This window comes from Leptonychotes weddellii, chromosome 7 (assembly GCF_054177405.1).
Source record: "Leptonychotes weddellii isolate Sample4059 chromosome 7, ASM5417740v2, whole genome shotgun sequence".
In the NCBI taxonomy this organism is placed as follows: Eukaryota; Metazoa; Chordata; class Mammalia; order Carnivora; family Phocidae; genus Leptonychotes; species Leptonychotes weddellii.
The window spans coordinates 36,051,789-36,076,474 of record NC_138375.1 but is presented as its reverse complement, the minus strand read 5'-3'; the positions used below and the strand labels follow the sequence as shown (position 1 = coordinate 36,076,474).

At 41.9% G+C, this 24,686-nt stretch overlaps 1 long non-coding RNA gene across 1 annotated transcript; it reads left to right on the top strand.

Annotated features, from left to right (window-relative positions):
- The first annotated feature begins 9,729 nt into the window (after window positions 1-9,729).
- On the top strand, window positions 9,730-23,559 carry LOC145722583 (uncharacterized). Its single transcript, XR_014146928.1, has 3 exons — window positions 9,730-9,818; window positions 16,396-16,559; window positions 22,563-23,559. It is a non-coding gene; the product is annotated as an uncharacterized LOC145722583 (long non-coding RNA).
- The last annotated feature ends 1,127 nt before the right edge of the window (window positions 23,560-24,686 follow it).

Here is a 24,686-nt window from a genome sequence, read left to right as displayed (position 1 = left end):
TCCACCAAACAGTGAAGGCTGCTGTGTAAAAAGGCATGCCACAATTCACATGCCCAGACAGAGGCAGTAACCTGTAAGCTATATAACCCCCTGGATTTTTTTTTTTTACCTAGTTGGAGCTGTGAGTTTCAGCTGGGTTTCAGGAGGCTGCTTTATTTTCCCCTCACTGAAGGTTGGAAAGTTGGAGAGACCCCCTTAAGCCCATTATCTATTCCAGGAGGGTACTTGGGCATAGTTGTTCTTTTAGCAGAAGTTAATGCATTTAAGTTTTAGAGCACTTCTGCAAAATTCACACCAACACCATTCTCATTTCCTGAACACCTCAAGTCTGTACTCTTCCCTCCTCACCAGCCCCAAGTCCCACCATAGATGTGCCTCTGAGAGAACCACAGCACAGCCCTCTATGGTTTACCGGCCTGGGCTCCAGTAGGATCACAAAATAAACTGAAACAAACCTCACTACTTCCACTCAGTTTGTTAACTTCAAGTCATCCCGAATTTTTAGGTTAAAATAGCAGGATCCAATGAAAAGTCACATGATACCAGAGATTAGTTCTGTGGTTTATACTTTGAAGTTCTGCCCCTAATAAAATAATGGATCCAAGCAATGATCAGCAGCATCTACTAACCTCACAAAGAGAGAAACAACCAGGCATTATATGCTTCCTAACAAAAGTGTACAATACCACCTATGAAGCGTCCTTGCCAAAAAAAAATTGAACCTGAGTCTTATGAAGCCTCTAGATCTAAGTACTGATTTACAGAAAATACAGGAATAGACGTGTATATAAATGACATGTGGTGATGCAGTTATTAAAATCCAGATTATTGGAAACTCGACTGGACAAATGAGTTGGTTTTTTTTTTTTTTTAAGCTTTATTTATTTTAGAGCACGAGCAGGAGGGACAGAGGGAAAGGGAGGGAGAATCTCAAGCAGACTCCACACTGAACGCAGAGCCCCATGTGGGGCTTGATCTCACAACCCTGAGATCATCACCTGAGCCAAAACCAAGATTCAGACACTTAACTGACTGCGCCACCCAGGAGCCCCAGAGCTGGTTTCTTAAATGGCAGGAAGGAAAGAAAAATAGAGTGAGGAAGCCCTATAGATTAAAAGTCTTAAGAGCTCTACAGAGCTCCCAGCTGGCTCAGTCGGTGGAGCATTCGACTCTTGATCTCAGGGTTGTGAGTACAGGCCCCACGATGGGCATAGAGCCTACTTTAAAAAAAAGTCTTAAAAGGTCTACAAGTAACTGCAGAGTGTGGACCTTATTTGGATTCTGATTCAAACTACCAAAGAAAAGAATAAAATTTGAGAGAACTGGAGAAATCTAAGCACTTACTGAACATTTTATGAATTAAGTAGTCATTGATTGCCAGGCTACTTCATCCTAACTGTGATCATGGAGTTGTGGTTGTGTATTTTTTTTAAAGGAGCCCGTATGTGTTGGTGACACAGGGGTATTTATGGATGAAATATTATGCTTGAGATTTAGTTCAAAATAATTTTATTAGGTGGAGAAAGGAACAGAAGTACTTGGGGATGTAGATGAAATAAGATTGGCCACCCGTGACAACTGTCAAGGCCAATGATGGTGACATGGAGGTTCACAATAACTTGTGGTCTGCCTCTGTTTGTATAACTGACATTTCCCCAAGAAAAAGGTTTTGAACGAGAGAATTAAGGAAAAGAAAAAGTGAAGAGGGGGAAAAAAAAAAGCCACAGAATAGGAGATAATCTGCAAGACAAAACCAAGTCTGTTGCCAGCATAAATTCAGAGCTGCTCAAGTTGGTAAAAAGAGAAAAGCAATCAACTGAATGGAAAAATTAGCAAGAGCCTTGAACAGGCACTGCACCAAGGAAGATCATATCCAAGTGGCCAGTAACTTTATTAATGGTGCACATAACTAATGAGGAGCTACCATGAGATAGCACTACACACTCACCAGAAGAGCTAAAATTAAAGACAATACCAAGAAGAAATAAGAGAAAAGAAGTATCAGTCTGGCATATTCATCACCTCTGAAAATTTGTGTCCTAATTCCAAGGAGGAAGTGTGTCGCACGATGACTGATCCCATAGTTTAGGAGGCCACCAGAACTGGTTTAGAGTTTGACTCCACTCTTTGCTAGTCACGTGACATTGGACAAATCATTTAATTGTGTTTTAGATTCTCGTCCACAGTGGAGACAATACACCTACTTCAAAGGGTTACCAAGAGGGTTTGAAAAAAATCATGGGTGTAAACTGCTTCCCACACTCAGGACACGGGAAACATGCAATTAAAGGGGACAGCAATGATTCCAGTAATGTTCGAAGCAACTCTCCTTTTGCATTTCTTAGGTAGAAAGCTCTGCCAGAGCTGAGGCAGGTCGAAAGGCACAAATGATGAGGTTTTATGACCAATGAAGTTACATAATGACTAGGACAACATCAGTCTGGGAAGCCTGTCCTCACCCAGTCATGGAACCTTTCTAGACCTGATAACACAGCTCCTGTGACCTCCATAGTGTCCGTCTCTTGTCATTTCAACCACGCATCCATTTATGTATTCATTCAACAAACATTGAATATATATTACGTGCAAGGCATTGGGCTATATATATCAGAGAAAGTGAAAAGCCAATTACAAATATAACCTGATAGGGCACCTGGGTGGCTCAGTCATTAAGCATCTGCCTCCCGCTCAAGTCATGATCCCAGGGTCCTGGGATCGAGCCCCACATCGGGCTCCCTGCTCCGCGGGAAGCCTGCTTCTTCCTCTCCCACTCCCCCTGCTTGTGTCCCCTCTCTCTCTCTGTGTCTCCCTCTGTCAAATAAATAAATAAAATCTTAAAATATATATATATAACCTGATAAAGTGCTCAAGACTAAATATTTGCTATTTAAATAATTTTGTTTGTTTCTAAAGAAGTCACTCATTCTTTCTAGTACTTTCCATGTCATCATCAGCTTATAAATCGCAGAAAGGCAGTGCTGATGACTTCTGTTGCCTTTTTAAATCTTTATAGCACTTAATACAAGATATTTCATGAATATTGCTGACTAGCTAACAATTTCAGGTTGGAGACATGGGTTTCAAGCCTAACAACATCTTTTTCATAGGGCTGGGAGTGCATAAAGATGAGTTTTGTCACCAAGGATTATAAAAGTGATTCATGTTCATTGTGGAAAATGCAAAGATTATATAAAGGAGAAAATAGGAAATAACTGTATCCTAAAAAAGAATCATGTTAACTGTGATGTCTGTCCTTTTAATCTTTTTTCATATGTGATTTTACAACACTGGGATCATGCTATGCACACTGTTGGGTTTTTTTTTTTTTAAGATTTTATTTATTTATTTGAGAGAGAGAGAGAGAGCACAAGCAGGGGAAGGAACAGAGGGAAAGGGAGAAGCAGGCTCTCCGCTGAGCAGGGATTCCACACACGGTGTTCGATCCCAGGACCCCGAGATCATGACCTGAGCCGAAGGCAGATGCTTAACCGACTGAGACATCCAGGTGCCCCATGCATACTATTTTTTAGAACATGATTTTATTATTACTAATATATTAGCATTTTTCTATGTTGTTGGATTTCTTCCTAAAACATGATTTTTAATGGCTGCCCAGGGCTGATCTAACTCGTCCCCTGTTGTTTATTTGGATTTCTGTTTTAAATGTCTTTGTAGAAGAATATTTGTGCACATTTCTTGATGATTTCCATAGAATAAATACTAACATAGAATTACAGGGTTCGAAGTGGAATTACAGGGTCAAAAGGCATAAACACTTTCAAGGTTTTTAAAACATATTCTCCACTTGCCCTCCCAAGCTGTACCAATTCACAGCTCCCACCGGTGACTAGAGACCAGTTCCTATTTGCCCACTACCTCGTGAATCCAGGCTGTTGAATGATTTTAATCTATCCTGATTTAATAGTTAGAAGATGAAATCTTGTTTCGATTTGCTTGTGTGATAACTTGCATTATAGCTAGACTTTAAAAAAGGAGAACAGGGATGTCTGGGTGACTCAGTCGGTTAATGTCGGCCTTCAGCTCAGGTCATGATCCCAGCGTCCTGGGATCGAGTCTTGCATCAGGTTCCTTGCTCAGTATGGAGCCTGTTTCTCCCTCTGCCCTTCCCCCCACTCTGTGCTTTCTCTCTCTCTTGCTTTCCCTCTCTCTCTCTCTTTCTCCTTCTCTGACAAATAAATAATATCTTTAAAAAAAATAAAGAGAACAGCTTCGGTCAATCATCTGCAGAAGTGGAAGAAGTGACCATATTTAATTCTATGTACTAAATTGCGTAACTCAAACACTTCGCATTTGCTTCTTACAAGGTGTTGACCACAGCGTAGATGCACAATATATATTACACAGTTGACCCTTGAACAATGCAGAGGTTAGTGGCACCAACCCCTTCATAGTCAAAAATTCATGATTCCCCAGGTTTTGCTCCCCGAAACTTAACTACTAATAACCTCATGATGGCTGGAAACCTTACCCATAGCATAAGCTTTTATATGTTGTATGTATTACATTTTGTATGTTATATGTATTGTAAACTATATCCTTATAATAAAACAAGCTAGAGAATATTATAAAAATCATAAAGAAAAGACAATATGTTTACGGTACTGTATTTAAAAAAAAAAAAATCCATGTATAAGTGGACCCTCACAGTTCAAACCCATGTCGTTCAAGGGTCAGCCGTATATGTTTCTGTGGGGAGGAAAGATTTGTAAATAAACACCACGCACTTGTGATGAGTCCATTGTGTAGATGGTAAGTGTGAAAGGAGGGGAAGTAAGAAAGACCTAGTTGAGGCACAAAGGAGGCAAGGATCATATGTGCTCCTCCTCTCTTGTCCAGAAGGAAAGAATGAAAACACAAATGGAAAGGTAAGCTGAGGTCAGATTGGGGAGGGCCTTGAATGCCAAGACAAAGAACTTGGATGAAATACAGTGGTCAATGGGGAGCCAATGAATATTTTTAAGTAGTATAATCAAAACAGTTGTAGGACAAGGAACCTGGGAGGGGGATGGGTTGGAAGAGGGGAGCTCTAAGGTGGTTGGAGGTAACAAAGGAGAATAAATGTGGTGACTTAGCAGGAAAACATTTTAGTGGAAACAGCAATTAAGCAATTAAGACCAACTGAGGGGCTGAGGTAATGAGAAGGTCGAAACCAGCCCCCTTACCTTTATTACCTGCTTGGCACTCCAGAGCCCCATTGTCCAGACCAATGAAGACAGGATTGGACTGCCTCCAAAGATGGACTTAGTGAATTCCCATGAGCCAGGTGGGTGAGTGGAGGTTCGGTAGGGTCTGCTCCTCTCCCCACCTGCTGCCCATGGAAGAATCCCACAGGTCCAAGAAGCCCCACAGGCCACCCAGAAAGGGCTTTGTTGAACACACTCAAGTAGTTTAACAAATAACCTCACTGACAAATAAGGGAGGCAGGAATCCACTTCTGAGGCTGCATGGCTGAGCTGCGGGGTGGGTAACTGGAACGTTTTTCAAGATACAGTAGTACTTTACATCATCCAACAATGGCTAAATGACAAAAACCAGGAATCATCCCCCCGTTCAGGCCTACCTTCACAGAGGGGCGACCAGTGCATTCACATAGCAGGCCCCATTCTCAAAAGGGCCCTGTGTTTGATTTAATGCTCTGCTGGCGCCATCTTGAAATTCTTAATAATTTTATCCTTTCACTTGTGTTTTGTAAGTGAAGTCCGATGGGATGATGGAGTCTGCATGGGAATAGAGGAGATCCTGCAGTATGCGTGTCCTTGCCCGCCTGTTCATATGTAGCCTTTCACATGCCCCATCAGCACACATTCCCTGTGGACCCACGGTGCGTGTGGTCTCAAACCAACCAGAAGGTAATCATGTTTGGTCGATGACTGGGTAAGAAGGAACCCTGGCATCTGCCTGAGGCCATGCGTTGCATCCAAACCTGAATTTGCATCAAATGCAAATGGTATTCTAAGAAACACCAACAAGCAAGGAACTCTATCATATTCTTTCTTACATGTGTTCCTTCCCTGTATTAGCCTACACCTAAAATAAGGACCTCAAAAGAGGGGGAAGATAGAGTAACCCATAGTTCAGTTCTTTTCTGTCCATCCTTACACATCAGTAGACAAAGTAGTGAGTTGGTGAATGTGTACGTATCAAGAAGTGAAATAAAAAGATGAGTTCATTTTGTGTGTCTTTGTACGAAGTACGAAATATGAATTGTATAATTTCAGTGATTCTGCATATGAGGTAAAACTGCATTGCACAATACAAAGATGAATGGCGATATTATAATTTTAATTTTTAATTTTTCTTGACTTAAAATGTCATTAAAAAACAAATCCAAATCACCATGACCAGTTAACAACAAAACCTTGCAATAAAGGAAAAAGCTTTATATTAATGGCATTTTTTTTTCTCTTTTGTGGACAAGGGGCCTCATATTTTTGTCTTGCACTGGGCCCTCAAATTACAGAGCTAGCCCTACCCACAAGACACATATGGGCTGTGAAACAAATTAACTGTGTTTGAATTCCAGCATTGGCACTTGTTGACCTTGGGCAAGTCGTCCTTTCCAAAGTTCAGTTTACTCATCTGTAAAATTGGGATATTAACAGTTCATATCATTTAACCGTAAAGTATTTATAAGGATTAAATGAAATACTACAAATAAAAAGCTTAGTACCTTGCCTGCCACAGAGCACATGCTTCATAGATGTTAGCTCTTACAGTCAGTGTAACTGTTAGTTCTTACAGGGTAAATGGTTAGTTACTGCAATCACTTGCGCTGGTGTCCCACCGCGTGGTGATGCTACCAAAGCATTGCTGTGTGTGCTTTACTCCACCCACCTGCACTTACCTGACTCCCTCTCTCAGGGGCACATGCAAGCTCCTTCGGGGAGCTATGCCTGTCCCCCTCTAGTGTGGGGGCACTCCCGGGAGGCCGTCACTCATAAGTCACTGCCATAATATGGATGGCTGACTCCAAATAGGGCCCCCATCCTTAGTCTCATTACCTATAGCCAGGATAACAGGGTCATATGGTAAAAAGCATAAGAAACTCCCAGTAGGAGGCCATGGGGTATGGCAATCCCTTTAATGCATCCCAGGTTGGGGCAATGTAATGAGTAGGCACCTTGTGTTGCCCCTGGGGAACAATGTCTGGCTGCCCTCTAAGGTGTTCTCTGAAACTTTTGGGGGAAAAAAAAATAGGTCTTTTTGATGATTTGGTTGTCCAGTAGGGATTGGAAAGATGCATAAGTCCATTTCCTTTGGGAGAACACAACGCTGAAATCATCATCCTATCTTTTGAATGCACAGGAAAAAATTATACACTGATATTGACATGAATTCTTGACATTGAAAACATTACTCCAACAGATATCCGATAGGGCTCCCGAGGGCATGGTCTGTGGATGACTGGCATAAAAGTAACCCAGAGTACAGCTGTGAATGTAGATTCCCAGGCCTTGCTCCTAGAGCTACTGAATCAGAGTATCTGTAAGTGGGAGGCCCAGGAGTCTGTATTTTAATAGGCTCCCCAGGTGATTCTAACCATCTGCCTCGAAGTGTTTGCGGGCAGAAGAGGGCAGAAGAGGGTGAGCAATGATGGTGAATTAGGAATAAGGAAGTTTGTTTTTCCAGGAGCTGTTAAACTTAACCTATATCAGCCGTGTTCTTCCTGAAGTTGTGGTTAGGCAAAGAAATGTGAGCTTTTAGGTCCTCTGGGGTGTTGGGGTTCTGAATGCCAAGTGGCTGTGTCATCCCTGTTGAGATATAAAGGGGCCCATGGGAAGCAGAACGAATATCTGGATCTGAGAAAGAGGAACAGGATCATACTGAGGACTCTGGAGGAAAGCGTTTGAAGACTTGCCTGAGGTTTTGGTGTGCTCCAAGTCAGCAGGTATCAAACTGCAGGATGTTCCCATGGGTACAAAGTTGGATGGTTTTACGGAAACCAATTTCTAGATCTTCAGCTGACATATATATTCATCGCTACAACTGGTCTGCCCAAGATTAGGTCAGCATTCTGCTGCTCCAAGTTTCTCTTTATTCCACAACTGCTCCTCCCATTTTAGGATAGGAAGGCAGACCACTCATGGTCCAGTAGAGTTGGTTGGGCATCCTCCGACCCACGAGCTTAGAGAGGGGCAGTGTTAGAGAAGGAAAAGCATCTGGCACATTGACCACCCCCCCCCCCCCGCCCACAGGAAAGAAATCAGTGCTTTAACCAAATGCCACTAGGCACCGCAGCATCTTCCCAAACTTGTCAGAAGACCCCTGATGACTTGCCTTTTGCACTTACTCCGGTCAAATGATGCGAGTTGTTCGAGTGTCAAACAAAAGCAAACAACCAGAGACCAGAACTTTGAAATGCATCCCCTTTCAAATGTGTCCAGGAGCCCCCTTCCCTGCAGTATGCGGCGGCTTGTCCTTAGAAGGAACACGGGCTGCTACCCCCCCTTCAATACAGTACCTACAGTATGGGGCTGGAAAAGTCATCAAAGCATTAAAGGTATTAGGGGTGTTTACTCCACATTCCTATCTATTTGCTGCCCAATTAACATGATTTGCAGCTGAGAAAATAATACTCTCCTCCATTGGAGATAAATTGGGTCCCCAAACTGTGAAACAAAGAACAGGGAACCGGTGATGTTTATAGAAGTTATTGCAAACAAATGCACTTCAAAAGGATCTGTGGTGACAGATTCTGTTTCACGGGGTCCTCCCAATTCGTAGTCTCCCGAGAACCTTCCTCAGACTCTGCTGGGTGTTTTCACCACCAGCCTGCCGCTTTAGGATATAGTGCAGTGTGTGGAATTAGTCTAGACCTGTGCTGTCCAATGCTGAAACAATTTAGCCCTTGAAAGGTGACCGGTCCAGATTGAGGTGTGTGGTAAGTATAAATTACACACCAGATTTCAAAGACTTGGTACTGGAAAAAATGTCAAGGATCTCCTTAACAACCTTTGTAGTGATTACATGTTGAGATGATAGTATTTTGGATATCTCGGGTTAGACAAAATATATTATTAAAATTCATCTCACCGGTTTATGTTGATTTTTTATTTTATTTTTTAGCATGGCTACTAGAAAATTTAAAATGACACATGCGCTTCGCATTTGGGGCTTGCATTTTATTTCTGTCAATCTGTCAGTCTAGACTGAGGGTTCAGCAGCCTTGGGCAAAGGTTGATGGGAAGGCGGAAGTCCAGTTCCCAGCAGTAGACGGAGCTGGGGAGATTTGGGGCTGGCAGTGACCCCTCTTGCCGAAAGGAGGTACATTTGTGACAGTTGCAGCATGTGGAGCCCAGGCTCACAGACTGTAAACTGCCTTCCTTCTGGTTCTAATACTTAACCTCAAAGGAACTTTAATATTTAAACCAAATGGCACGGGAGATTTCGGTAGGTTGATGTATTGCTCTCCGTTCAGCCATTTGAGAAATCCTACTGAGGTCTCGGCGCAGCTGAGTTCCAGTCGCCGCCATATCCCAGCGCGAGTCTGGCACAGCGCTGATGAGCTGATGAGGTTTTTTTTCTCACTTGTTTGATATTAAATAGGAAAGCCTTGAGAATCCAACGTTTACAGATAGTGTGAAAATTGGAAATGCGGGTTTGGGCTGAGCCAACCACAACAGATCCAAAGACGGCAGTTGCGTGGCGGTTCGAGAGCAGTGCGGCCGGCTCCCACGGTGAGCTCCGCCAGCGGCCTGCGTGAGCGGAAGCTCTTCGCCAGCTTCCGCCTCTCCGGAGGTGAGGACCGCCGGCTTTACTCTCCTGCGGGGCCGCTCTGCCCAACAGCCTTATTTAAGGTAACGACTTACTGATCTCAGCCAAGAATTTAAAGCATTTGGCTTATGAGGCTGAGTCCGTTTGGGCTGTCCGGAAGCTGATGCCAGACCTCACCGGGGGTCCCTCAAATCACAACAATCATAATAATAGCAAATATTTATTGAGTACTCACTGCGGGCTCTAAATCCATTATCTCACTCTTCGATCCTGGGTGACATAAAGGGTTTTTGTTTTGTTCGGTTTTTGTTTTCTGTTTTTTAAGTTGTCCAAGGTTACATAAGGCTGTCTGACAAGAGCGCACACTTAGAACCCCTCTGCTGTTCTCCTGGAGAAGCAATATTAAAATCTCAGCAGTATTCATCAGAAATAGCAAAATGATGAATCAGAACTTCTTCAGTCATTCAGGGTGCCAGGACCGTGCGTGTGTGTGTGTGTGTGTGTGTGTCAGTGACCAAAATGTTAACGTTTTCTATTACGGTAATGCATTTTGGATAAGAAGGTCTCTATGAAGGACTTAGTTCACACTGAGCTACCTGAGAAGAACCTCCGATTTTATCTTCATAGAATCTTTCTAAAATCGGAGGTAACATGATGTAGACAAGACAAACTTTTTTTCACTGTGAAACCTTTTCTTCAAATAAAATCCTACCCTTAGACTAAATATAAAAATAATTATACAGGGGCGCCTGGGTGGCTCAGTTGGTTGAGTGACTCCTGATTTTGGCTCAGGTCATGATCTCAGGGTCGTCACATGGAGTCCCACATCGGGCTCCACGCTCAGCACAGAGTCTGCTTGTCCCTCTCCCTCCCCTGCTTGTGCATGCCTGTGCTCTCTCTCCCTCTCTCTTTCTCTCTCAAATAAATAAATAAATAAAATCTTTAAAATATATATATTAATTATACAAAGGTGAGCTGCTCAGACCTCCACGAGCTCATCCATTTCTGGTGTCTGTGGCTCTAAAACACCACACACAGCCCGTTGGGCACTCAGAGTAGTGGAGCTCCTGGTGAACGGTGTTAGGAGATCTAGATTTGAACTCTTCTTCTGCCATTTGTACTCACGTGAGCCTCACTGAACCTTCAGGCAGTCATTGCTCCCATCAGGTAGCTGTGCTTCCCCACAGTTCTCTAGAAAATTAAAGTGGATTCTATTGAGCTTTCCTAAAAGGAATCTCCTTACAGTCCATTTGTGCAAAGCAGAAGGCCTTGCCTTACTAGACTTCTGACCACACCTCCCTGTCTTGAGCTGGTGTAAATAGCCAATCCCCAAGATGAGCTTTTACCTCTGAAAATGGCCTTTCTGAATCCCAGTGGCAATGAGGGAGGCCGTGGCAAAGTTTCTCCAAATGACTCTTTCCCATGGAGACCCAGAGTGGCAGCGAGAAACTAGGGAAATCAGAGGTTGAACAAGGTTCTAAGGGTTTTAAGGGGGACCAGTGCAAGACCCAAATGCACCATGGAACCACCCCTATGGTCCAAAGCTTCTGCCGCAAGGCTAAAGAATTTCTTTGCCCTCTTTCCCCGGCCACACACCTCCTCTTGTTTCCTCACATTCTCCAGGAAGCTGTATCAGGAAGGAGATGCCATGGACTTTGGAGAAAAGATACTTTTTAAAAAGAATCAGTATTTCAATAGAAAGCGTGTATGGATGTATGATGAGTGAGAACACCATTTAAAAAGGCTTAGAATTAAGGAGAATCTTCTCCTTAGCTGAGGAGCTTGTAGAAGAGAATGATCAGAACAACCACAAGATTATCTTTCTACTTCCATTGTCCCTGCACTGGGCTGTCATATCTCATGCCAAATTAGGACATGAAGGATTTGCTATGAAATGTCTTCCATGTGGCGGGCTCCAGGCTGTCAAAGCCACAAAAATAAACAAGTAAAATCGTAAGATGTGGCTCTTGATTTAAGGGGCTTGTTGGGAATTTACGCATAGAAAGCCGAAACCATCCAGGACAGTCCACAAAGCTACCGATCCATCTCTAGGGGAGCTGCACTGTCCTTCAGACTGGGCACGTGCTTCATTCTTCAGCGGGTTCTCAGACTCCGTGGAAAAGAGATAGATAGTTGTGTCGTGTGTGTGAGGCGTACCAAAACATCTGTCCTCTGAGGGTGCACCTGCTGGGTCCATCATGGGTCCTCCTAGCTTCCCCTGGACGGGTCACCCTTTTTATGGATCTCATTAGCCCTTCTGGGTCCGTCACATCTTACTTTCCAAAGACTTGCTGTTGGTTGTAGTACATATCAGACTGTACATGTTTTCATTAACTTACCTAAATCTTGAAGCTTTAACTTTCACATAACATATAGGTTTGATGCAAACGTGAGGAAAAGTACATTAGCCTGTTGTCAATATGCTGTGCTGAAAGCATTCCCCAACACATGTCACCTCTGCAACTCACTTAACTTTTCCAGATGTGGCTGGAGGGGCTGCCGAGTCGGTGACATTGCAGATGGATGGCCACAGCCCACGGTAGGCAGATGAACATGGGTACCTTTGAAGTGATAGGGTGACTCTTCTCATCTATTAGCCAGAAGGAAAAGCTATCTTCTTCTGTTGAGTCCTTAGTTCATTCCCACTTCAAGAAGACCATGTAATTAACATCTATCAGCACTGGGAACTGGGGTCTGGGCTCTCATTCCTAACCACTGAGCATGTAGCCAGCAACCCCAGTGGAATCAAAATAAAACTAATGCCGAGGAGAGCTAGAGGCTGTTCTTGTACGGGGTGGGCTGTTCATGTGTAGAAGAAAATACTGCAGTTAACCTGCTTAATCAAACTTTCTTCTTCCCAAGCACACAGAGCAAGGCAGCTGTGCCCTTACAGTGAGCAGTAGTTCAGCCTGTCACATGTTGCCTATGGCAATCTTAGAGCCTAACGGCTCTCACCCTCCAGGGAGGAAGATGACAATTGCAAATACAAATGCAAGAAAGAGCTCTTTAGCCTTCCCTCTTCCGGCAGATAAAGGTAGTAAAAGAGGTTTCTGGTTCTCTTCCCCAGCAGGATGGACCGAACTTTGGCATCACGGTAGCATTGGCTTACAGTAGGCTCTGCTATTAAGTGTTTAGGCAAGTTATTGAACCTCTAGAAAACTTGGTTTCAGCATCTGCCAAACTGGAGTCATCCTCAACCTTGCAGAGACAGGAGCAAAGTGCAAAGATCACAAAAGAAAAGCTGCAGCATAATACTTGCCGTGCAAGTAGGTCCTCGGTGTTTATAGCCATTTGTGAGAGTATAACGGAAATCATTTTCTTCTTCTAGTTCAGTACACAATACACGAAGCCTGTAGGGATCTGAACATTTAGAAGCTATGTTTGCAGGCTGACACAAGGTCCTTAACACAGAATTTGATAGATCTAGTGGCCAACATATTTGAGGAGGGTTATCTTGTTCCAGCCCTTTTCTCAGATTGACAGTAAATTAAAATCTACATTTACAAACAACTGAGTATGGAAGCTCAACTGGTAAAAACAATTTTGTACCTCATTAAAAGATTCACTGCAGCGTGGGTTTTTTAAGTGGCAAGCCCCTCCTCCCAGTGCCTTACAATTTTAATATTATTTTATTGAGACAAAGTCAGGGCCCAGTTCTTAGGACACAAGACTGTGGTGTTGTCACAAATTCAAAGGTAACACCAGGGAGTATAGTGAAGTTCATAAAGACCTCAGGGATCAAAATGAAAAGCAGTTTCAACAGCGTATTTGGTAAAATGATTTTTATTCTTCTGTCTCCCTGCAGAAGATCAACTGGGCTTTTCAGACGATATAGGTCCCTGTCCAAAGCATTCTGTGTTCCATGTAACAGTATGGCAGGCAGTGGGACTCTCGGCTTCTTCAATGACGTAACAGTAATTAGCAATTCTACTTCTCTCCTCTGTTGAATCATAGAATTACTGAATAGAGAATTGGAAAGGAGTAGAGAACTCTAGCCCGGCATCTTCAATGTGTAATTAAGAAAACTGATAGTGGTAGATTGTGTTCTTTCCTTATTATTATTGTTTCCTCCCCATCCTCACCATGCCCCAGGGGCTCGGCCATGTGACCTGCCCTGGCCAATGGGATGCGGGTGGGTACGGCATTTGCTTCGTATCCATAATGCAAAAGCATTAAAGGCAGGCATGGCTTGGCTGGGGTCTTCTTGTTTCAGCCCTTCCCCAGAAGAGCATATCCTGGCTGCATTTTCACTCTGACTTTTGGAGCGAAGCAGAACAGTAGCCAATCCATATGCCTCTCTGACAAGAGCAAGAAATGGTTTTCTAAGTCCCTTAGATACTAGGGTTGCTTGTTTTATAGCATAACCTGGTGAGAGCAGACTAATACAATGACTCGGGAAGTGGAAGTGATTCACCCAAAGTCACATGGACACCTTATTACATAGCCTGGGCTACATTACAGATATTCCCATTAGAAGATTTCCCCTATGCCTCAGCTTACCGGTGTCTCCCTGGAACCTGGTAGTGTGTGGCACAAGCTAAGTACTCAATCAGCATTTGTTCATATGAATAAAGCAATGAATGAAGGAAATGCAGCCTGACAGCTCCATTGAGCTGCTTTGTTCTATGGCACAGTATCTAGTTTAGTACTTCCATTACTGTGAACACCAAGTGTCTTATGGCATCAACTGTGGGTCTGGCATGTGTTAGGTACTTAAGGAGCATTCTATCTACTTATCCTGCAATCCTACAAGGCAGGTATTTTTAGTCTTAGTATCTTGCCCAGTCATAGAACTAGTAAGTAACAGAAACAGAAAGAGCTACGGTTGTACTAACTCCCAAGCCCAGATGCTCTCCACTGCTTCACAGGCTTTTACTGCAGAAATTACAGCTTGGGTCATTTACAGACAGTTGAAACATGCGACTTGTGTCAGAGCAGGGCCCCTACAAGGCAGTAAGCTGGCAGAGAGGCTCATGCAGTGTGTGGGCAGCCCCTGACCCACCAGGAGTAGATCCCACTTGGGCCTAAGACTCTGATTCCTTCCATCCTCTGGGTTGGAGTGTGGGCTGGGGCCAGCCCCTTTGGTGGAGAGCAACTTCATCAGTTTACCCCTGTATGACATGCAAATATTATTGTTTCCTATATGTGCCATGGCCTGAAAAAGTCAGAGAAGCCCTGGGTGAGAAGCAGTGGTTCCAGATCAATCTAGAAACTTTGTGGGAGCATAGTTTTTAGAAAACATTGTAAGCCAAATTTCGAATGGACCCTAATTTACTATTTTGTCCCCTGCATTTCCCCTTTTCCTGAATCTCTCTCCTTTCTTTTCTTGTCTTTCTTTTTCCCTTCCTTCCTTCCTTCTTTCCTTCCTTCCTTCCTCTCTCTCTCTCTCTGTCTCTTTCTTGGAGTTGTCTGTGAATGACCTCCACTTTGTGGAGTGAGTCAAAGAATAGATGGATAGGTGGATGGATAAACTAACAAAGTCAAAAGCAACTGAGGCAAGTTTTGACTGCAATTAAAATAAGCGTGTTTAGGAGGAAGCAACCTAAATGTCCATTGACAGATAAATGGACAAACAAAATCTTAATATATATGCACAATGAAATGATACTGAGCCTTAAAAAACAAGGAAATCCTGTCACATGGTACAACATGGATGGACCTTGAAGACCTTATTTAAGTGAAATAAGCTAGTCAGAAAAAGATAAATACTGCCTGATTCTACTTATGTGAAGTATCTCTAGTAAAGTCACAGAGACAGAGAGTAGAATGGTGGTTGCCAGGGGTTGGCAGGAAAGGGAAAGTGGGAAGTTACACTTTTGCAAGATGAAAAAGTTCTGGAAATTGGCTGCACACAATGTGAATATACTTAACACTACTGAACTGTACATAAACTAGTTAAGATGGTAAATTTTATGGTATGTGTATTTTACCACAATTTTTTAATAAAACAATTTTTAGTGAAAGTGAGCTTATTTACCCTGAACAAAGGCTTTGGTTATGGTGTTGGCTGATACACTGATGCTGTGGTCAAATGTGAAGGATAGACTACCTGACAGCTTGAACTGCTTTTTGCATTGGTTCTTCGTGCATTGTGTCTTCTGACCAGGACTGGCTACGTAGTAGATGGAGCCCAGTGCAAAATGCAGACGAAGGGCCCCTGTTCAAAGAGGAGTGCTATTGATGGTACTAAGATATGAAGATTTTCCTTTCTTCTGTGGACTCTCTCAATTTGTCATGGTGGTTTTTTATGTGCTGTTTACTATCATTCTAAAGAAAAGTTAAAATTCAAAATGTCTCCGTTCATTTTTATGTTGTGCCTTACCATTTTTTTTAAGGTTTCATTTATTTATTTGAGAGGTAGAGGGAGAGAGCACCCAAGGAGAGGGAGAAGCAGGCTCCCTGCTGAGCAGGGAGCCAGACGCTGGGCTCCATCCCAGGACCCTGGGATCTTGACCTGAGCCGAAGGCAGACGTGTAACGGCTGAGCCACCCAGGCACCCCTGCCATACCAGTTTTAAATGCAAATATGGGAGCATTTACCTTGTATGCTGAACCGCCAAGACGACCGTTCACACTTCATAGCTCACGCGTGCATTTCCACCGGAACAGCAGACACTCTGCCCAAAACTAGCTCATCCGTTTTTATTTCACTTTTTGGTAGGTGTACATTCTACCAACACTCTCTACCTCCAGCTCACTGATAAGTAAAGGATTTTAAAAGACTTTTAAAGAAGGACACAAAACTATGGATGCCCTACCTTTCTCTTTCCTTTTGGGTCATCATTTTCAGCATAAGTGGTTGGCTGATACAGGGGAGTAACACAGGTAAGAAAGTATATGACAGGATTCCTTGGTTGTTTATGTTTCTTAGAATGTGATTGCCTTCTTTCTGTGTTCTAACCAAGCTTAAATGAAGAAGCATGGCCTCTTGGGGTCATTAAGGCCTCTGGTTACCCAGTTACCGAGGTAATACACTTGCCTTGTACTCAATTTGCATCCCACTGAACTCGCATGCGTTTTGTGTCTCCTGGAATTCTGTGCTCGTGGGGCATCTCAAATGTTCTATGCACATGAGGACACAAGAGTGGCAAGAATGGTGGATATTGTGCCTATGTGCTCTGCTCATGCATATGGTCCATTGTCCAACTGGACTTTACTTATGAAACACAAGTTCGAAGATAAAATTATTAAGATTTTTGAGACAGTGATAGAAGAGCATAAAACAAATGCAGGACTCTTCGGATTGTCGGGCCCCGTGTGACCACAGAGTTCACACACCTGTGAAGCCAGCCCTGTTGCTGACTCTATCCCTTGCTTTCTATTCCCACAGCCACTATTCTAATTCCAGCTCTCCTTGAGCAACTCAAAGATTGATGGATTTCAAAACTGGTTTCCTGACTCTTGCTTTCTTCTCTTCTAACTCATCCTATAAATTATTGCCAGTTTCATTTCCCTAAAGCAATACTTCCACACAGCTCACTGCTTTAGTCCCTCTGTGGCACCTTGCTGCCTATAGGCTCAAATTCTTTATCACAAAATTCAGTGCCTTCCACATTCTGGCCTTAAGCTAACTTGTTAACTTTCTTTCCTCCTGCACCCTTGACCTCCATCCTGATTCATCCAATCAATCCAAGCAAAGGCATTACCAAAAAGATTGCTAATACCAAGCGTTTGTCAAAACCACTCCCTGTGTCAAGAATCCAGCTTCTGTTGAAATCCAGTCCATTCCTCAAAGCCAGAGTTTACCTCTCCCATGAAACACTCCTTGACCACCCCAACCCACGGTTATGTCATTGTAACTATTTGTAGATGGCTGGATAATGGCCACCCCATGAAACCAAGTTCTGCTCCGAGGAGCCTGTAAATATTGCCTTATATGGAGAAAGGATCTTTGCAGATGTAACTAGGTGAAGGATCCTGACAGGGGATTAGCCAGGTAGACCCTAAGTCCATAAAGTATCTTCATAGGAGAGAGGCAGAGAGAGATACCACGCAGAGGAGACCGCAGGATAAACACAGGGGCAGACTGGACCGATACAGCCACCAACAGCTGAGGAGCAAGGAGCAGAGTCTCCCCAGAGCCTTTGGAGGGGGCGTGGCCTTGCCACATCTGGGGTTTGGCCCAGTGAATCTGATGTTGAACTTCCGGCTTCTGGAACTGTGAGAGAATACATTTCTGTTGTGTTAAGCCATCAGGTTTGTGGTCATTTGTTACAGCAGCCACACAAAACAAATACACTACTCTAGCACTTTCTCCTTACCTTCCACGGCTTGGCAGTGCTCGGTATTTTAAACATTATTTGTATCCTTCTACCAAAACCATCGATCCCTCAGAGCACAAGGTCACTTCTCTAATTGATTGGCTTTTCTGTCTCACCTTACATAGTACACTGCATTTGATGCTTAATAAGTGCTTTTCTTTGGTGAGCTTTATGGAGGTACAATTTACATGTTTTAATATTTACTCTTTTGATTGGACCATTCAGTGAGTTTTGCAAATGCATCTAGCTGTGTAATTGACACCACAATCAAGATCTAGAGCATGGCCTTCACCTCAGAAGGTTCCCTTATGCCCTTCTACAGCAAATTTCTTCCTCTACCCCTAGCTCTTGGCAACCACTGATCTGATTTCTGTCCCTATAGTTTTGACTTTTCCCAGAATGTCATCTAAATGGAATCAAACCCTGTATAGCCTTTTGTGTCTGGCTTCTTTCAGTTAGCATGATGCTCTTAGTATTCATCTATATTGTTGTATGAATCAGTAATCTGTTCCTATGCATGCCATACCACAGTCTGTTTATCTAGTCACTAGTTGATGGGCATTTCCAATTTGGACCTATTATAAATAAAGCTAAGGTGAACATTCATGACCAGGTCTTTGCTGTAAATGTTAACATACAGGTCTTTATGTGGACACATGTTTCATTTCTCTTGGGTAAATACCTAGGAGTAGGACTGTTGCGCTGAATGGTAAGTGTATGTTTAACTTTATAAGAAACTAGCAAACTGTTTTCCAGAGTAGCTATATCATTTTGGCATTCCCACCAACAAAGTATGAGATTTCTGGTTGCTCTGCATCCTTGCCAGAACTTGATATTATCAATCATTTAAATTTAATTCCAGTAGGTATGTGGTGGTATCTCATTTTGATTTAAATTTGCATTTCTCTTCCTACAAACATTCGGCATGTCTTATTATGCTTCTTTGCCACAAGTATGTCCTCGTTGGTGAAGTGTCCAGTTCTTTTACCCATTTTTAACAATTTTTTTAAAAGATTTTATTTATTTATTCATAAGAGACAGAGAGAGAGAGAGGCAGAGGGAGAAGCAGGCTCCCCGCTGAGCAGGGAGCCCGATGAGGGACTCGATCCCAGGACCCTGGGATCATGACCTGAGCTGAAGGCAGACGCTTAACCATCTGAGCCACCCAGGCACCCATCTTTTACCCATTTTTAAACATTGGGTTTTTCGTGTGTGTGTGTGTGTGTGTGTGTGTGTATGGGCTCTATCCCCCTCTGTCTCTCTCTTTCTCTAAATATATTTATCATATAATAATAAATATATATCTCTATAATAAATATTAAAAATATATTTACATATTATATAATATGTTAATAAGTATATAATATAATGAATATAATATACAATATAATATATACTTATATATATTTTTATATATTCCAGGTATGTCCTTTATCAACTGTGGTTTGCAAATATTTTCTCCCAGTCTGTGGCTTATCTTTTCATTTATTCAACAATATGTATTAAAGAGCAGAAATTTTCGATTTTAATGAAGTCCAGTTTATCAGCATTTTCTCTTCTACCCCACGCCTTCTTTTCCTTATTCAAGAAACCTTTGCCTCCACCCAAGGTCATAAGGATTTTTCTCCTATATTTTCTTTTAGAAAGTTTATACTTTTAGCTCTAACATTTAGATTCATGATCCAATTTCAGTTAATTTTTGCAGGAAATGTTTATTATTTGATATGCAGCCCAGAACACAGCCATAGAGAATCTAACTTGGGAATAAAAAGACACATTTCATTGAATGAAAAACAGTGTCCTGCAGGAAAGTTTGGAATTTTCTTGGAGGCCCTGATCAGGAAGATTTCCTTTACCATTAAGTTTTTGGATTAGCACAGCTTTGCTATTTAAAGGTTTGTATTTTAATAAATTTTGAAATTCCAGATCACAGATACTGTCGAGAGCGAAATCCTTATGTGGGCTGGCGAAGGACACCCCTCTGGACATTCTTGATTAACCTGCTAGATGTTGAGAAAATTACAAACCCCTTTCATTATCTGTGAAATGGGCATAATCCTACTTGACATGAACTTATTTTACAGGCTTGTACAGACTGAGTCAGAAATCTTATAGAGGGGCCCTAGAGATTTCACATGTACTTGTGATTATTGCTAATTATACTAATTCTCAATTACAACTGCTGCCAGAAAGCCTCCAGATGATGTCAGTAATAAGTCCATTGACTTGCATGTGTTGTGAGCGTATTAATTATAATTATTGCTTTGGCGGCTACAATGTCTAACTCCACAGGTGTTTGTTTCGTTAGTGATTCATTATTTACAAAGTACTCTGGCAGTGAGGAGTCTCTGTTACAAACCAAGGCCCTCCTGTGATGAAACGTCATTATGTTGTGGGATTTGTGACTTTGCTCCCATGGGAGGCATCTTCAACCCATTAATGCCCTCAACACACGGCGTAGTGGATTAAAACTAGGATGCGAGAAAATGATTTCAGTTCCACCGCTGGTTTTTTTTCACCCTGGGAGCAGGTGCCTTCCCATAAATATTTTCCTGAAATGGAAGTTGCCATGGGAAGTGGGTGGGTGGTCTGGATATCAGACTAAGGGCCTGGCAGTCAGGGGTCTGGATCTATCTTTGTGTCTAAGGGCCCAGGGCAATGGCAATAAATACACAAGTCCAAAGGAGCACTGTGGCCCTGAGCCTGAACTCAGCAAAAAGATAAAGAGAACTGCCTTCCAACGACTATTGTTAAACACTTAGCACTTTGTATTTGTGACATGCTTTCAACCTTTACTTACTCTTCACTGTAGCCCTGTGAGTTAGGGCAGGACTCTCTCTGTGGCTCACGCTCATGGGGAGAAAACAGCCGGCCGCCCCGGAGGAGGTAATCGGGCCTCTCTCTCTGCAGGGCCTTTTCAGATGGTCTCTGGTAACATTTTAAATTATAAGTTTTTCGGGGTCAGAGGCCCTCGCTCCTTCAGTTAAGTTTTTTGCCCTTAACTTTTTAGTATTAAAAATAGTCACAAGTAGAAAGAAAAGTCTAATAAACTCCCATGACCTCATCTTCAACAATTATAAAGTCATGACCAGTCTAAATTTCTCTCTACTCCACCCACGTCCCCCTCCCATCCATCTCCCCCAAATGGGCTGAATTATTTCGTTTTTTTTTTCTGCTGAATTATTTTAGATAAAAATCCTAGACCTATCTTTCCATCTGTAAATACTTTGATAACTACCTCTAGAAGATAAAGATTTTCTTCTATTTTTTTTTTTTAAGATTTTATTTATTTGACAGAGAGAGACACAGCAAGAGAGGGAACACAAGCAGGGGGAGTGGAAGAGGGAGAAGCAGCCTTCCCGCGGAGCAGGGAGCCCGATGCGGGGCTCGATCCCAGGACCCTGGGATCATGACCTGAGCCGAAGGCAGATGCTTAATGACCGAGCCACCCAGGCGCCTCATAAGGATTTTCTTCTAAAACATAAATTATCACACCTATAAAAATTATTAGTAATATCTGTATATCCAGCCACTCTCCCCAACTATCTCAAAAATATTTTTTTTTCTTGTTTCTTTATAAGAATCAGGATTTAAATTAAATTCCACAAGTTACAATTGGTTGATGTCTCTCAAGTCTCTTCTGATCCAGGGCTTTCCTATCTTGCTTTCATTTTTCCTTGCAATCTTCGGTTTAAAAGACCAAATCAGTTTTCTTGTAGGATTCTGTCCTGCATTTTGCTGATTGCATGTCCATATTATTTTTTCAGTAACTTCATCTGTCCCTCATATCTTCTGCAAATTGGTGGCTGGATCCAAAGATTTGACCAGATTAGGTTTGAAGTTTTTTTCCAAGAGTACGTCATAGAGCCAGATACTTGCATCAAAAGACTCGTGATTGTCTTCCTTTTCATTACTAGTTATGGGTGATTGTTGTCGGCACCCATGCATTCATCAGAAACTGCAAAATGGCGATATTTATCACAAATTAGCTGGAATGCGTCTTTTTTTTTTTTAAGATTTTATTTATTTATTTATTTTAGAGAGAGAGAGAGCACACGAGAGTGGGTGGAGGGGGGAGGAGCAGATGGAGAGGGAGAGAGAGAATCCCAAGCAGAATCCATGCAGAGCCTGATGTGGGGCTCAATCCCACAACCCTGAGACCATGACCAAGCCAAAATCAAGAGTTGGATGCCCAACCAACTGAGTCACCCAGGCACCCCTGGAATACATCTATAAAAAGAAAGTTCCCACCACCTACTTGTTGGTTACCCAGTGATGTAGTTGATATAGGAAATGCAGAATTAATGCTTGATTCTCTTCTTTATGTATTAATTATCAAATTATTGAGTTCTCAAGTTGTTTCCCAAGTTATCCAATTAAGTTTTTTTATTTTTTATTTTTTAGGAATTAGTATGATTTTATAGATTTAAACATGTTAGTTTGTTTTAGTTTATTGGGACTACTATCCTCGTGGATGCTCAGATTGTGCCATATTAGACCAGTGGTAGTTCCTTCCAATTGGTTCCTGAGTCTTTCTGACATAACCTGGGTTTGGTTCGTTTCCTAGGGCTGCTGTAACAAAGTATCACAAACTGAATGACTTCAAACAAAGACTGAAATCAAGATGTTGGTGGGCTTGGTTTCTCCTGGAGGCACAGAGAGAGAATCTGTTCCAGGCCTCTCTCCTAGCTTCTGGCAGGTGCCAGCAATGGTTGGTGTTCCTTGATTTGTAGACCTATCACTTCAATCTCTGCCTCCAACACCACATGGTATTCTCTCCGTGTTAATGTCTAAATTTCCCTCTCTTTATACAGACACCAGTCATTGGGATAGGGGTCACCCAAACCCAGTATCACCTCATTTTACTTGATTCCATCTGCAAAGATCCTATTTCCAAGTAAGGTCATATCCACAAGTACCAGGGGTTAGGCTGTGAACATATCTTTTTGGAGACAAAATTTGACCTCTAACATCCATGATAGTCTTTGATAACTTTTTCTTGCTTTCTGGTAAGACAAAATGTTAGGGACCCAGAATCGGTTCTCATTCTTTTAAGTTGGAAATGACATTTAGGGACCACAGTCTGAGCACTAGGAATGCTCATCTTTACCATGTTAGTCATTACCTCTAGGTCTTTTCAAAGGACAGAAATGGGAAATGCTTTTATATTTTTAAAGATACAGCACATTATAAATTCGTAACTTTCACCTCTAATTCAAATTTAAGACTCTAAGACTTAAGCCCATCAAACTATCATCTATGTCTCCTTTCTCCCACGGTGAAGTCCTGTTTCTCAGTGACACACAAAATATTACTCTTTTACTTTATCCTGTGATATACACACACAGTAGTCTCAAAATAACAAAACTAATAGTACCAGCAATGATATGGTTACTAAAAACAGTTTAAGGCTTTTAAAATTATTCTTGCAATTTTTTGTCCTCAGAGTACATTCCACTCAGGATGGACAGTGAAATTTCTGCATATTGTCATGTGAACTAATTTTTCTATATGTAGTTATGCCACCTACTTGGTACACAATTAAGTTCATTTATATCCATTTATTTTAGGGTTTTCTAAAATTAAAAAAGGGAGGAGTCCCTTTTTTAGAAGTGATCATTTAAACTTTTCTGTCCCTCCATTTTTGCATTATTGATCTTGTATCTGCAACCTTGTTGCACTCATTTATTAGTTGTCAACTAATAAATGACCATTAGTCATTTATTGTAGATTTGTTAGGGTTTTCTATGTATATGATCATTCCATCTATGAATTTTCAGTGTTCCTTATTCCTTTGCAATCTGAATGCCCTTTGTTTCTGTTCCTTGCCTATTGCCCTGGCTAGAATCTCCAGTACAATGTGAATAGAAGTGGCAAGAGCGAACATCCTTGTCTTATTACAGATCTCAGGGGGAGCTCTCCACTCATTCACTATTAAGTATAAAGCTAGCTGCAGGTTTTTCATAGATGCCTTTAACAGACTGAGGAAGTTCCCTTCCATTTCTAGTTTGCTGAGTGCTTTTATTATGAAACAGTGTTAGATTTTGTCAAATGCTTTTCTGTATCTATTGAGATGATAATGCGTTTTTAATTCTATTGATACAGTGTGTTACATTAATTAATTTTCAGATGTTAAAACAGCCTTGCATTTCTGGGGCAAATTCCACTTGACCATTGTGTGTAATTCTTTTTGGATATTGTTGTGTTGACTGGCTAGTGTTTGTTGAGGATTTTTATGCCTATATTCATAAGAGATGTTGGCCTACAGTTTTTCTATGATGTCTTTGTCTGGTTTTCATATCAAAGCAATACTGACCTCCTAGAATGAGCCGGGAAGTGTTTCCTCCTTCTGGAATAGTACTTCCATTTTTTACTATACAAAAATGTGTGGATATATATTTTGCATGTGTTCTCATTACTTTTTTATAGCTTTATAGTACTCCACTGAGCAGATGTACCAATGCTTATTCAACCGGCTCCTTAATGATAGACATTTGAATTGTTTCCAGTCCTTTGCTATTATAATTCATACTGCACTGAATTACCCTAGCAATATACCTTTTCATATGCCCATGCGTGTGTGGTATAGATTCTCAGTAAGATTTATGAGTCAAAGAGGAGACACATGTGGAACTTTGCTAAATATTGCCAAATTCCTTTCCTTAGGGGTTGAAACATTTTGCATTTCGTT